At 33.4% G+C, this 12,997-nt stretch overlaps 1 protein-coding gene across 2 annotated transcripts in view; it reads right to left on the bottom strand.

Annotated features, from left to right (window-relative positions):
• Window positions 1-12,997, bottom strand: part of LOC145303664 (uncharacterized) — a 1,499,272-nt gene that overhangs the window by 1,161,019 nt on the left and 325,256 nt on the right. For both annotated transcript variants that reach the window (XM_080145262.1, XM_080145263.1), the window contains exon 3: window positions 7,139-7,419. The gene's annotated coding sequence lies outside the window, so the exon portion shown is untranslated. The remainder of the gene's footprint in view (window positions 1-7,138; window positions 7,420-12,997) is intronic.

Genomic DNA, 12,997 nt, shown 5'->3' with positions numbered 1-12,997 from the left:
AAGTTCGCTTCTACGCATGCGCAAATGACGTCGAAATATGATTTAGTTTAAATATTAAAAAAACCGATCCAATTTCGTTGACGTCGTCTTAGCTCAGTTTCTTAGAGGGCGGCCTCATTATTTAAAGGTTTTGGGTTCGAATCGTGGTGTGAGATGTCTTTTTTTTTTAATTTTAATATTGAAACAGGGTTATTTAAGCCATTTTCACGTGTTTTTTTTTATTTTATTTTTCAGCTTTTTTAAAGAAGTTTTAACGTTCGTTTTTCTGTTTTCTTTTTCCATCACATTCGCGTTTTCTTTTTTTGTTTTTCCGATTTTTACATTTAACATCCTTCGTTTGCCTTACGTTAGTTTTTTTGGTGTTTTTTTTTTCGATTTTTTTAAGTTTTAACATTTTAATATTTAAAAATATTTACTTCGCTTATTCTTATGTTTTGATTACTCTCCCCTCCCCGCCCGAGCGCACACACCTCTAAACACTCGGGTAACGCCGGGTACCCCCCACTAGTATATAATAAACGAGAAACAGCAGAATTTGGGATGTGATCTGGAAAAGCGTTTAAAATCAATAAATTTAATATGTCACTTAAAAACATTTAAAAGGCATTCGTTTAAAAAGCAATAAGAGAAAGATAACTTTTCCTAAATTGATTTACAAAAGCTTTCTGTTATACAAATTCAGACGGCAGTTTTTTTTTTTTAACTATTTTTTAAACACATCATAATAAATTAATGCTTTCATTAATATCACCATCAGGCCCCATTTAAAATGAATGGCTCTTGTTTTTTGGAAGCTCCATGTTTTAACAAGCATCTGGAACTGACCTTCACTCCTGATCTGAAATGGAACATATACATCAAATCTGTTGCTAAGATCGCTGGAAAATGGTTGGATCACTCTACCGATCCAGTAGCTATCTTACTGCCGATGCAATCCTCTATCTGTATAAGAGCCAGGTACACCTTAAAATGGAGTACTGTTGCTACATCTGGACAGGAACTGTTAGCTACCTCCTATCCAGCCTTGATAGATTCCAAAACTGGCTTCGGAACCTAGTAGGTGATGGCCTTTTCTCTTCCCTGCAACCTCTTTCTCCCAGAAGCGACATTATAAGCATGTCTCTGCTCTATTGCTATTTTCATGGCAAGTTCTCGACAGAACTCCAATCTATGGTTCCCTTGAAAACTTTCACAAAACACACACAACTTAATACAACCACTATGTACAATTTCCCAACTGGGCTTAAATCTAAACACAGATGCCATGAACAAAGCTTCTTTCCCAGAACTGTCCGTCTGTAGAACACTGTTCCGCTGGCCTGCTTCCATGTTGAGTACAACATGGCATCCTTCAAATCCAATGTAAACAAGTTCTTGTTCAGCCGTCCTCATAAATAATCAAATTCTACGCAGTTTACACGATTAAAGATAATTACACTACCACCTTACATTCATTAATTCTTATCCTCGAGTGGCTTCCGGGCCTTGATAAGTGGTGACTTCCAAGTAAAAGAAAAGTTGTAATTTTGTTGTCCTCTATTTACTATATATATATATATATATATATATGTTGATATTGTAATTATTTAAGGTGATTTACTTAAACAGGGCAATAACAACTAATTCCAGAATTTTCAAAGAAACAAAATCGCCCTTATGCAGTACCTTGAACCATTCTATACACATAATAAATAAAGATTCTAAATCCAAAGAAGAGGTGTGATAAGCGGAACCAGGTTTACCCTGTTTAATTGTTAATGGGATATTCTGGTTGATTCAGATTGAATCAATGGTGCCTGATGATCGACAGTAAACACCACTCCCCCCTCCACCCTACCCCCCGAGGCAAAGGAGGTAATATGTGGGAGGCTGCAATACCTAGGACGTAGCTGAACAATGCCTCATTCCGACAAAGAAGAGTAAACTAAAAACGATGCATTTCAGTTCAAAGATGAAGTACAAGAATAGACCTAGTTCAGCATTTCACGTTTCTGAATTTTTGAGATGAGGATTGGTTATTCATATTATTTGGATTCTTTGGACTACTGTTCTCATCTTGAGTGTTATTTTCACAACGTTTCGGTCGATGTAACCTCCTACCTTCTTTAGGTGTATCTTGTCGAACTCGGCAATGTTTCTGTTAAAATCGGGAGTTTGGGCTGAATTTATTTACATCACGAGGTTAACATGCTCTCGTTTCGTCAGCCATGATTAGATAGAGGCTCTAAATAATTCACAATTCTATTTTTCAGTCCATAGCTCAGTGGTTTCAGTAATTGGAAAGATCAACTGTAAAAGTGATATTCTCATGAAGATTTAAGGTTTAATTCCCAGTGTGGGCGACCGAAAAATACAATTGCGATACTTAGAACTTCTGTTCAGTTATGGCCGATGAAACAGAAGCATGCTACCCTTGCAAAGTAAATAATGGATTTTGTTCTAAATTCTATCCAAATTCCTGAGTTCGACAGAAACATTCCTGAGTTCAACAAGATACGCATGAAGAAGATCGGAGATTACATCGGCCGAAACGTTGTGACAATAACACTCAAGATGAGAACAGTAATCCGATGAATCCAAATAATACGTAGATACATTTCAGTACAGAACTAAATACAGTAATAAAACGAATTTTCAGCTGGTATAAAAACAACAACAAGGCAGCTGTATACAGACCATTTTATTTTTAGCGTTAGATTATAGATTTTGACTAAGCATGTATGGGGTAGAGTTTTCTGGATAAGGTCAAGACACAAGCCCCTGGGCAAAGTTTACCCGAAGACGATTGGATTTTTTTGTATGGCCTCTTTGTAATGAGAATTGATTCTATGTTAGGTATTATGACATTGTGAACTATTTATGATTGGCCAAGGTCATAGGTAGATTTCTAAATGTAATTTGTCTTTGTTATTTAATGATAACATTTTCTCTTTAGCTTCCAACGCTCTCCTTTAAAACGGCAATAGCCAAAGGTCAAAAGAGGTCAAAAGTAATTTGAAATGAAAAATGGAAGTCTGTTGTTTTATATCTTCTTTCAAACCAAAGTTCCCCAGATGATGATGATGATGATCATCATCATCATCATCAGCAGCAGCAGAGAGGTAACGGTGATCCAGTGGTTAATGATGCAGGCTGACAACCTGCATGTGCTGTTTGAACCAAGTTCGTTCTACAAAAGCATTTTCATTTAGGGATGTTGGCAACCTTCTCGTGGTCCCTCCCATAAGTAATCAGTATCCTTCTAAGAATTCTTAATAGAAAGATATTAAGGAAACGAATGCCAATAAATCAATAGGAATGATGCTCAACAAACAAACAAACAAGCAACAGCAGAATCAATAGCAGCGGTTTAACCTCCGTTTCACATGCTGACATGCGTTCGACCGCTTTTAGAAATCGACTTTTAAACTAAATTATTTCTAACTACTTTTTTATTTATCTCCCTTTTTCCTCGAGCCCATTTTTATCACTTTTCTCAATGTTTTCCCTGTTTTTTTCCCCTGTAATTTTAACTTGCTACCTCACCTTTTCTACATCTAATAACCCGAAAACTCCTAACTATTCTTTCAACGTGACCATACCATCGAAGTCTTCTGTTATGTGTGCATTTCCCCATGTTGTCTTGATTTAATTCTTCTCTGAGCTCATCAAAAGTTGAGCTCGTTTTTAAAGCTCACATTACGCATCTATTGCATAATTTCCATATCATTCTCTCGATGAACCCTCAACTTTTACTGCCTCGGTTTCACTTCAATAGATCATCACAATGTGTACACATGCCTGATAGACTATTTGTAAAATGTTATTTGTAACCTGGGAGATTCAGTTGACACCGATTCCGTGTGATTAGTGCGTGCTATATATATGTTTTTTAATTTCATCAAATTTGGTATCTTTCAAACGCAACTTCTTTGTTGAACTTCGTCTTTCTTATATTTAGTCTCTGTACTGAAATGCGCCTCCTTGCTGAACTTAGACTTTAATGTACTTAGTTCCGTTCTGAAATGCGTCTCTCTGCTGAATTGTGTCTCTTCTTGTACTTAGTTTGTGTACTGAAATGCGTCTCTCTGCTACTAGGTCACTTCTTATACTTAGTCTCAGAACAGAAATGCACCTCTTTACTGAATTGGCTCTATTTAGCAACACTGACCCCTTTGTTGGACGTGTCGTTTTATCTGTAACTTTTTGTAATTAAAACCACTTGGAAAAGATTTGTCTTTTTTATTATACAAATAGTTTAAGATAGCGTCTATGTTTTATTTCTAACTAACTCACACTAATTCACCACTACCGACAATATGTATCTTTCATTGGATTTTTACACGTCAGTGTTTTTTTAAACACAGCAGAAATGTAATATTATCTCGGGTTTCATAACGATTTGCTCAAAAGTACATTATAAGCATTCAACTAAATGAAAGAAAAAAGCAATGGTCAACTGTACCGAAAATGTCACCTGGTGTTAAATAAATGTGCGTGACAAAATAAATGTATGTGACAAAGGCACGCATCTGGCCGGAAGAAACAAAATGCAGCTGATTGACATGGTTTATTGTTATAGAAACACAACTCATGTCTCTTTGCTGAACTGAGTCTTTCTTATACTTAATGTAACGTCGCAGGAACAAGGAAACAATAATCAACAGGAAATAAATAAAAATCCGGCTCGGCATTTTTAAAAAATGCAAATAAAGTACATTTATTCACAGTTCCTTCAAAACAACGATTTTCATTATATTTCCAAATCTTTTCGCACACCCGTGTGCTTTTTAAAGGTCTCTGTCACCGCCACCTTACACTGACGCGAGCAAGCATTTTCTTGCTCTCGACTTTTACACGTCCATTTTGCCCAGTGCGCAACTTGCTTCTCTCCTCAACCACGTTATGTACTTTTCTCTTCTTTTCTTGTGACACAAGCTCGCGCACACTTGCAAATTTGCATAAGTGCTTTAATGGTTGCTGCTGCTACTAATATTTTCACTAGCCAGCTATCCTTCGGCTGCTGCTGGTTTTCTCACATGCGCTCACACGCGCTCTTTTACTCTTACTTTTACTTTTGTCTCTGAACTGAAATGTGTTTCTTTGCTGAACTGAGACTTTATTGTACTTAATTCTGTACTGAAATGTGTTTCTAGTAGTGAACTGGTGTTGCGTTGTGGAGGGGTTCAGAACAGATATGTAATATAACGGGGTGCATAGAGACGACGAGACAGAAAAGGCAGAGATGTGTAATGGAAGTCTTTAAACAGTAGGGGAAATGCATTATTAAAGACGGGGATACAGTCAACCTTTGGAAGGGGTTTACATACAAAGTTCATTATACAAGACAATGAAAACAAAGACACCTTACCTTGCAGTTGATGACAACGAGGACAAAAGGCTTACATAACAAATAGAAGACATTTATTTTTCCAGCTGGTGATTGGAATTCAATGCATGGCTAAGTTGCTACATTTTATCGTCTTGACCCCTCTGCTTCCTAAGGAGTTTCAGCTAACTCTCTGCCGGACTAACTCAGAGTGTTCTCCAAATCGCACTGACTGTTTTGAACTCTGACTGTTTTCCTAGTCTAACCTTAATGTATATATTAACTCTTTTTGACGTCAACACATAGACCAAACATGTGCATCCCGTTAAAAACACAGCAGAAATGCAATATTCTTATCTCATGTTTCATAACAATTTGCCTGAGAGTTCACGATAAACATTCAGCTGAAGGAAAGAAAAAAACAATAATCGAATGTACAGAAAATGTCACCTGATTTAATAAAAAATATATGTGACAAAGGCACGCACCTGGCCGGAAGAAACAAAACGCAGCTGATTGATATGCTTTATTTTCGTAAAATGCTAAACAGCTTGCAATGGTTATCTGTAAAAAATTACATCCAGATGGTAACACGTCGTCGTAAATAAATGCTCTAGCTGCATGACTCGATTGACAATGAAGGTGAAATCTCAGACAGAGCGTTTCCAGGTTGATACGTGCACGTCAAATAAACTCAAATTTAGATTCACTGTCGTTCGAGTTCCAGTTAATAATCATGCATTTTACACCTTTCTTACTTGACCCGCACTCGTTCACCACCATCGACAATATACTTTTATACATCAGTGTTTGTTTACAGAAATATAATATGCGTTATCACTATTATTATATAAAAGGAACTTTGTGTGTGTGTGTGTGTGAGTGAGAGAGAGATGCCATGCTTTTCGGTTTGTGTGGTAATAAAACTTCTCAAATGCTCTTGCGATGTTAGGCGGCATAAGGTGTTAACTTTGGTCAAAATCGCCTGTCCCTTCTTTCATCGGATTTTTTCGATCATCGATTATCGATACTTATCAAAGACATTCCGATACAAAACCTTTTTAAGAACACTGCCAGATACGTAAAGTACATTTGTGTGAAATTTCATAAAAAAGAACTGACTCAGTTGTTTCGGAGTCCGTAAAGAATGAACCCTCACATATACATACAGGGTTCCTTTTATATAATAGTAGATATAGATAGATAGATAGATAGATAGATAAATGGGAGATATGTAACAGAGCGCGGATGCAAATGCCGAGCTGTGTACAAAGAAAAAGACTATAAAAGGAGCGTGTGCCCAGACTGATGATCATGTTTAGCACATCCGAGAGAATGTTCGAAAGTAAAGTACATTTGTACATTTGTGTGAAATTTCATTAAAAAAAAAACTGGCTCAGTTGTTTCGGAGTCTGTAGAGAACGAATTCTCACATATACAGACAGGGTTCCTTTCATATAATAGTAGATATAGATAGATAGATAGATAAATGGGAGATATGTAACAGAGTGTGGACGCGTGCATGCAAATGCTGAGCCGTGTACAAAGAAAAAGACTATAAAAGGAGCGTGTGCACAAATCGATGATCTTTTTCAGCACATCTGAGAGAATTTTCGAAAGTACATTCGAAATGACATTTGAAAGGACAGAGATCAAAGAGATTTATTCGTGAAAGTACCGGGAAATAAATGTCATTGTTAAAAAAAACAAAAAAAAAAAAAAAAAACAAATTAAATTATTACTTATTTTCCTAGCGACCGAGACTGCATACAACGTGTTGAATGTCTGTGTAACGTTACAGATAAATAAATTGTATAAATTTTCACTTACCTTAATCTAGGAAACCATTTTTTTTTTGCTGTGTTCTGTGGAGCAAAATGTGTGATGCTGGTGTTGTTCCAAACACAGAGATGAGTGTGCATGCAAGTGGGGATGAGCGTGCAATAAAAGATGTCCGTTTTCTGGTTCAATCCCTCGTTTCTCCTCCTTCTTTGAAAAAAATAATTAATAGAGAATTGTCCAAAAAAGAAGAGGATTTCGTTTCTGTGTTGATTGTTGAAATGCTTTAGGGTTGTTTTCCTTTCGTTTTCTTTTGGGTTTCTGGTATAGGTCTGCAAAAACAAAAAATGAAAACAAAAAATAGCGAAATACGAAAATGACGAAACGTTGTTAGAAAGGGAGGAACATGTCTGCGAAAATGATAGCCGAAAGATGGACTAACATATATATGTGTGTGTGTGTGTGTGAGTGAGAGAGAGAGATAGATAGATAGATAGATAGAGAGAGAGAGAGAGAGAGAGAGAGAGAGAGAGAGAGAGAGAGAGAGAGATGGAAGGACAGTGTATTTGTGTCGAGAGGGAGACAAAAAAAAAAAGACCGGAAGTGTTCAAGTCCACTTTCTTTCTGTCCATATTGAGTGGAAGTAAGAAAGGAAATGAAGAAAGAAGTTTTGTAATTAAAATTTATATTAATGGTAAATAATAACAAGGACATTATAAGAAGTGGGTGACAAAAAAAAAAAAAAATAGCGAAAAGATTGTTGGTTTGGTTGTTAGGTTTTACAGCATACCAACCCTTGCGCACCTGAAGAATCTTGCCCCTCTCTATATTTTTTAAACTTTCATCATTTTTTCATCGTTTACAGCGGATTATTATTGAATATACACTAGTCTACCAGATTAAAAAAAAAAATGAAAAAAAAGTCAATATTTAATTATTTGTATGGTGTGCTAAGTTTCTAATCCAACATTTTAGTAAATCGATCATCCATTTTAGAACAATTCGGCGTTTTTAACCCACATTTCGTAAATTTAGCCACTTTTTTTAAAAAGCAGTTTAGCCTTTTTAAAAGATTATTTTAAAAAGCGAAATTCATAAAACGGTTAAATGACTTTAAAAAAAATGGCCAAATGCGCGAAATTTGGACTAAAAGCATCGAGTGGTTCTAAAATGGGTGATCAATTTACTAGACAGTTGCATTAGAAACTGAGCACTCCTACAAATATTTAAATATTGACCTTTTTTTAAGTTTTTCTTTTTAATAATCTAGTAGAGTAGTGTCTATTCGATAAGAATCCGCTGAAAATTAAAAAAAAAGACAAAAATTAAAAAAAGAAGACGAAAATTTAACAAAAAGACGAAAATTAAAAAAAAAAAAGACGAAAATAAAAAAAATAGACAGAGAGCGCAAGATTCTTCAGATCTGCCCAACCCTTTTCAGCCGAATCCAATAATTTGAAAACAAAAAAAGAAAAAAAAAGAAAGGTTTTCAAGGTGTTTATATCTTCAAATTTTTAATTATAGTGTTTAGTTTGGTTGCTTTTTTTTTACGGTGTATCGACCCTTTTTTGGTTATTTAATGCTGAAACCGGTAATTTTGTGAACACGTTTTTTATACAAAAATTTTTTTTTTATATATCTTCAAACATTTATTCATGGTGTTTGGTTTGGTTTGGTTATTTTTGTAAAGGAAAATTAGTGTTTTTGTTTTTGTCTGCACAACATGATTGAGTTTTGCAAAGGGAAATGAAAGAAAAAAAATAACATCAAGTGCATTTTAGGTCAGGGATCCGATATCCTCAGACAGCTTAAATCTGGTAGTATCATATAGCAGAAAAAAGTCGAATAGAAAAATAAAAAATAAAAACGTGAACAAAAACTATTAAGAAAGATGGAAAATTTAAGAAAGAAAGGGAAGGAAGATGATCATGGAAAAGTTAAGAAAATAAAAGTGAATAATAGAGAAATAGAAGAAAAAAAACAAAAAAAAAACAAGAAATATAAAATATAAAAATTAAAGAAGAAAAGATGAAGAAGAATCGATAGAAAAAGATGAAAAAAAAAAACTATGACGAATAGACTGGAAAAGGATGAAAAAGTCGAAAGTAAAAGTAATAAAAATTTAGAGAAAAAGATGATGAAATAGAAAATAGAAAAATAAGCCAGAAAAGAAAAAAAAACAAAGAAAATGAAAAAGGTTGAATGAAAATAAATGATGAAACAACAAAAAAAAATTCGAAAGAAAATAGAGAGAAATGTTAAGAAAAAGAAGACAAACGAAACAAGCTGGAAACGAATGAAAAATCGAATAGATCTGAGAGGTGAAAACAAGAAAAAGAAAAAAAAGAAAAAATAACAACGAAGAAAACAATGAAAATTTGAATAAAAAAGACGAAGACACGAAACATAAGAAAAATGTTACAGAAAAAAAGGTACTTGTACAGTTTAGTCGAGACATTAAAAAAAATGAAAATATCGAAAAAAGTTTAAATTCTATGTATCCGTTATGGAACGAAGTTCTCTGAAAAAAAATTTCACTTAATTTCATGAAGTAGTTTTTTTTACAGCGAAAAAAACAATTTGTTATGATACCGTGCAAAATGTTCGATTTAGCTAGTATTATAGATGGGAAGGGGTGTCAGCGCTTTAACTGGAGTTATGTCCCTTTGTTATTTCTAAAATTCAAACAAATTTTTTTTTATAAATCCAAAATGGCCGCCTTCAACGCACTCTCATAAAAACATGTTTTTCAGCTGTAAAAAAAAAAAAAAACTACTTGATGAAATTAAGTGAAATTTTTTTCCGGAGAACTTCGTTCTATAACGGATGCATACAATTTAAACTTTTTTCGATATTTTCATTTTTTATTGTCTTGACTAAATTGTACAAGTACCAACAAATAAAATAAAACATAAGGAAAAAGTAGAAAAAATAGCAATGAAACAAAATAGAAAAAAAAAAAACATTGAATAAAAAAGAAAGATAACACCAAAGAGAATAGTACACAAAAAATGAAAAAATATTAAAAAAATATCGAATAAAGAAAAAAAGATAATAACCATAATAAAAATAGAAAAAAAATATTGAATAAAAAAGTAATCTAAAAATATTTGTTAAGAGTTATGTCCCCTGTATGTGAACTCTTTAATGTCTAAACTAATTAACTTTCTACTCAATGAATTTTCATAATTTTTGTATATATTACTATTTTCGACATGGCAAGTACGTAATATTGTTTTTTGCTTAAAACGACATATTTTTTTAAAAATAGATCTGTCAACTATCTTAACAAGCACCCCTTTTTATCGAGTTTTATTGAAAACACCTTTTCTTCAATCATTTTGTTATATGTTAAGAATTATTGAAAACTCTGTAGCGATCCACTACATCCAGCCGAAGTGAATGACAAGCAGGAACATTTCCACAGCAATCACGGCTTTGAAATGCCTATGCATTATTAAAAATTATTAAAGATAACAAGAAAGAAATAAGTAGAATAAACGAAATGAATAAAAAAAACATTGAATAAAGAAACGCCAAAGAAAAAAGTAGTAGAAAATAGAAATGAAAAAATACCCCCCACTCCAAAAAAACAAAAAAAACAACTGAAGTCTTTAAAACAGGAAGAAGAATCTTGACCAATGTAGACAATGTGATGTGGCCATTTGTAAGCTTAATGGGTAATAATGTGCCATCACCCTTCAATAGATTTAACCCATGGTCAGTATTTAGTGTTGGCCACTACCTTAATAATAAAAAGCAGAATTGAAACTAGCAGGCCTATGCCGTGACATTAATAATTTTAATCAACATTAACATATTTTTTTAATATTCAAGTGCTATTAGGCCATGTGTTTTTTAATGCGTCTAACATCTCTACTAAAAGCCTCCGTCTGTCAGTACATCCATTTATCATGCTTCAGTTTGAATTTTAAACATGACATGAGTAAACAAGTAACACAACGGATTTTCCGGGAAAACTCTGGTTGTCCCCCTAGGGGTGATTTCGGGTTAAAATGGCTAAAATTGACACTTTTGTTCTTATTTTAAAAATTGATTCCTCGGATTTTTATAAAACTTTCTGAAAAGTTGTAACTGATTTCTATATAATTTTGTTTGTCTATACTTTGCAATAACTCTTGGGTGTGCCCCAGGGGCTCTTTTAGAGCTAATAAAAACGTTCCATTTTTGGGGGCTATTTTACCATATTTTATCCACAATTTTAGCAGTTTTGCATCGTGCTGAACTCAAATTTAGATATGTTAAGGCCTTAGGGACTTTTGACTAAATAGTGGAGGGAGAAAATGATGGACTTAATCATTTCTATTTTTTGCACGGTACAGAACTCAAATTTACATATGTTAAGGTGTAAAAAACCGCACCGTTTGTTCATTTTCACCAGGATTTGACGTCCCTGGGGGCTGTTGATGCTAAATGGGAGGGGGAGCAAATGCTGAACTTAGTCATTTTTATGCCTCGTTCTACGAGGGACCATGCATGCTTCACTTATCTTTATGGAAATCGCTTGAGACAAGGAATGCAGCCATTTGATATAACGAGCTAAAAAGAACGAAAGATAATTATCATAAAGGCAGGTGGAGATGGCTATTGATCTTAATATTTGACCACAATCTTGCAGTTCTTGGAAAGAGTCTACTGGAGTAAGAAGCTGTATTATAATGAAGTATTAAAACAACGAATTGATGGAGATCACTAAACCGATTGTAACGTAGTCGTATCAGTATTCTGCGGCTTGGTGTGGGCATGACGTCACGAACTCAAATGTATACAGGGTCGAAGGATAAAATTGTCGCCACAGAAAAAACCGACATGATTCTATTTCCGTCTGATAAAAACCAGTTTTCTTTTCTTTTTTTTTTCTTTTTTTTTTTTTTGTGTTGCAGAACACTTACTAGTTAGCCAGTTGTATACAACTCCCAAAAGCGATGAAATGTATGCATAGTTTTTTTTTTTTAACATGCTTTAGGAAGCGCTGTAATGAAGTGAAATTTTCTGGGTTGGAATATATTCACTTAACACTTATTCGTGACTATTTTCTGATCTTAAAGTGGTACATTTAATTCTTTATATCAAGGAGATTCATGTTTTGTCTGGAGGAGATTTCAACTAAACGCATTTGGGAGATGCATGGTTTTCCTCCCATTAAAAAACGACCTTGTGTCTCATTCTGTCCTCGTTAAGAGACAAATGTATAGGAACATGTTTTTTAAGGAAAGAAAATTGATTTTAGTTGTTTTTTTTTTTTATTATTAAAATCCCAAAACTGAAAGTGAAAGATTTCTTATGGAATTGTTCGGTTAATTTTCGATTGAGATTTTTTTCATATATAAAATTATTTTTTATTTATTTATTTATTTGAGAATCGCCGACGATAATCAAAAGCAGAATTAAACAACAACAACAACAACAACAACAACAACAAAACGATAATTAATTTCTAAAAACATCCATCCAAAACAGTCATATTTTTTTTAATAGTTTTTATTTATTATATTTTTTATTTATTTATTTTTTTGCAGATTTGCTTTCCTGGTCTGTAATAATAAACTCATGTTTAAATATCTAATTTTCTATTTATTTAAAACTGTATTATACGAATATGATGCGAGTACAATTATTATTGGCTAATTTTTGAAATTGGAGTAGCATTTTTTCTTTGTAGCTCCTTAAGTTTGAAATAAAATTTTCCTTGGTCTTTTATACTATAAATACAATAGCATATTGTATTTATACTATATATACAATAGCATATTCCTTGGTCTGTTGAGCTTAAGTTTGAAACAACATTTTTCTTTGGTTTATTATGCTTACACTTAAAATAGAATTTTCCATGGTCTGTTACGCTTAAGTTTGAAATAGCATTTTACTTGATCTGTTAAGATTAAGTTT

Source organism: Euprymna scolopes, chromosome 19 (genome assembly GCF_053919585.1).
Source record: "Euprymna scolopes isolate OS-2025 chromosome 19, ASM5391958v1, whole genome shotgun sequence".
In the NCBI taxonomy this organism is placed as follows: Eukaryota; Metazoa; Mollusca; class Cephalopoda; order Sepiida; family Sepiolidae; genus Euprymna; species Euprymna scolopes.
This window is presented reverse-complemented; position numbering and strand designations above follow the sequence as displayed.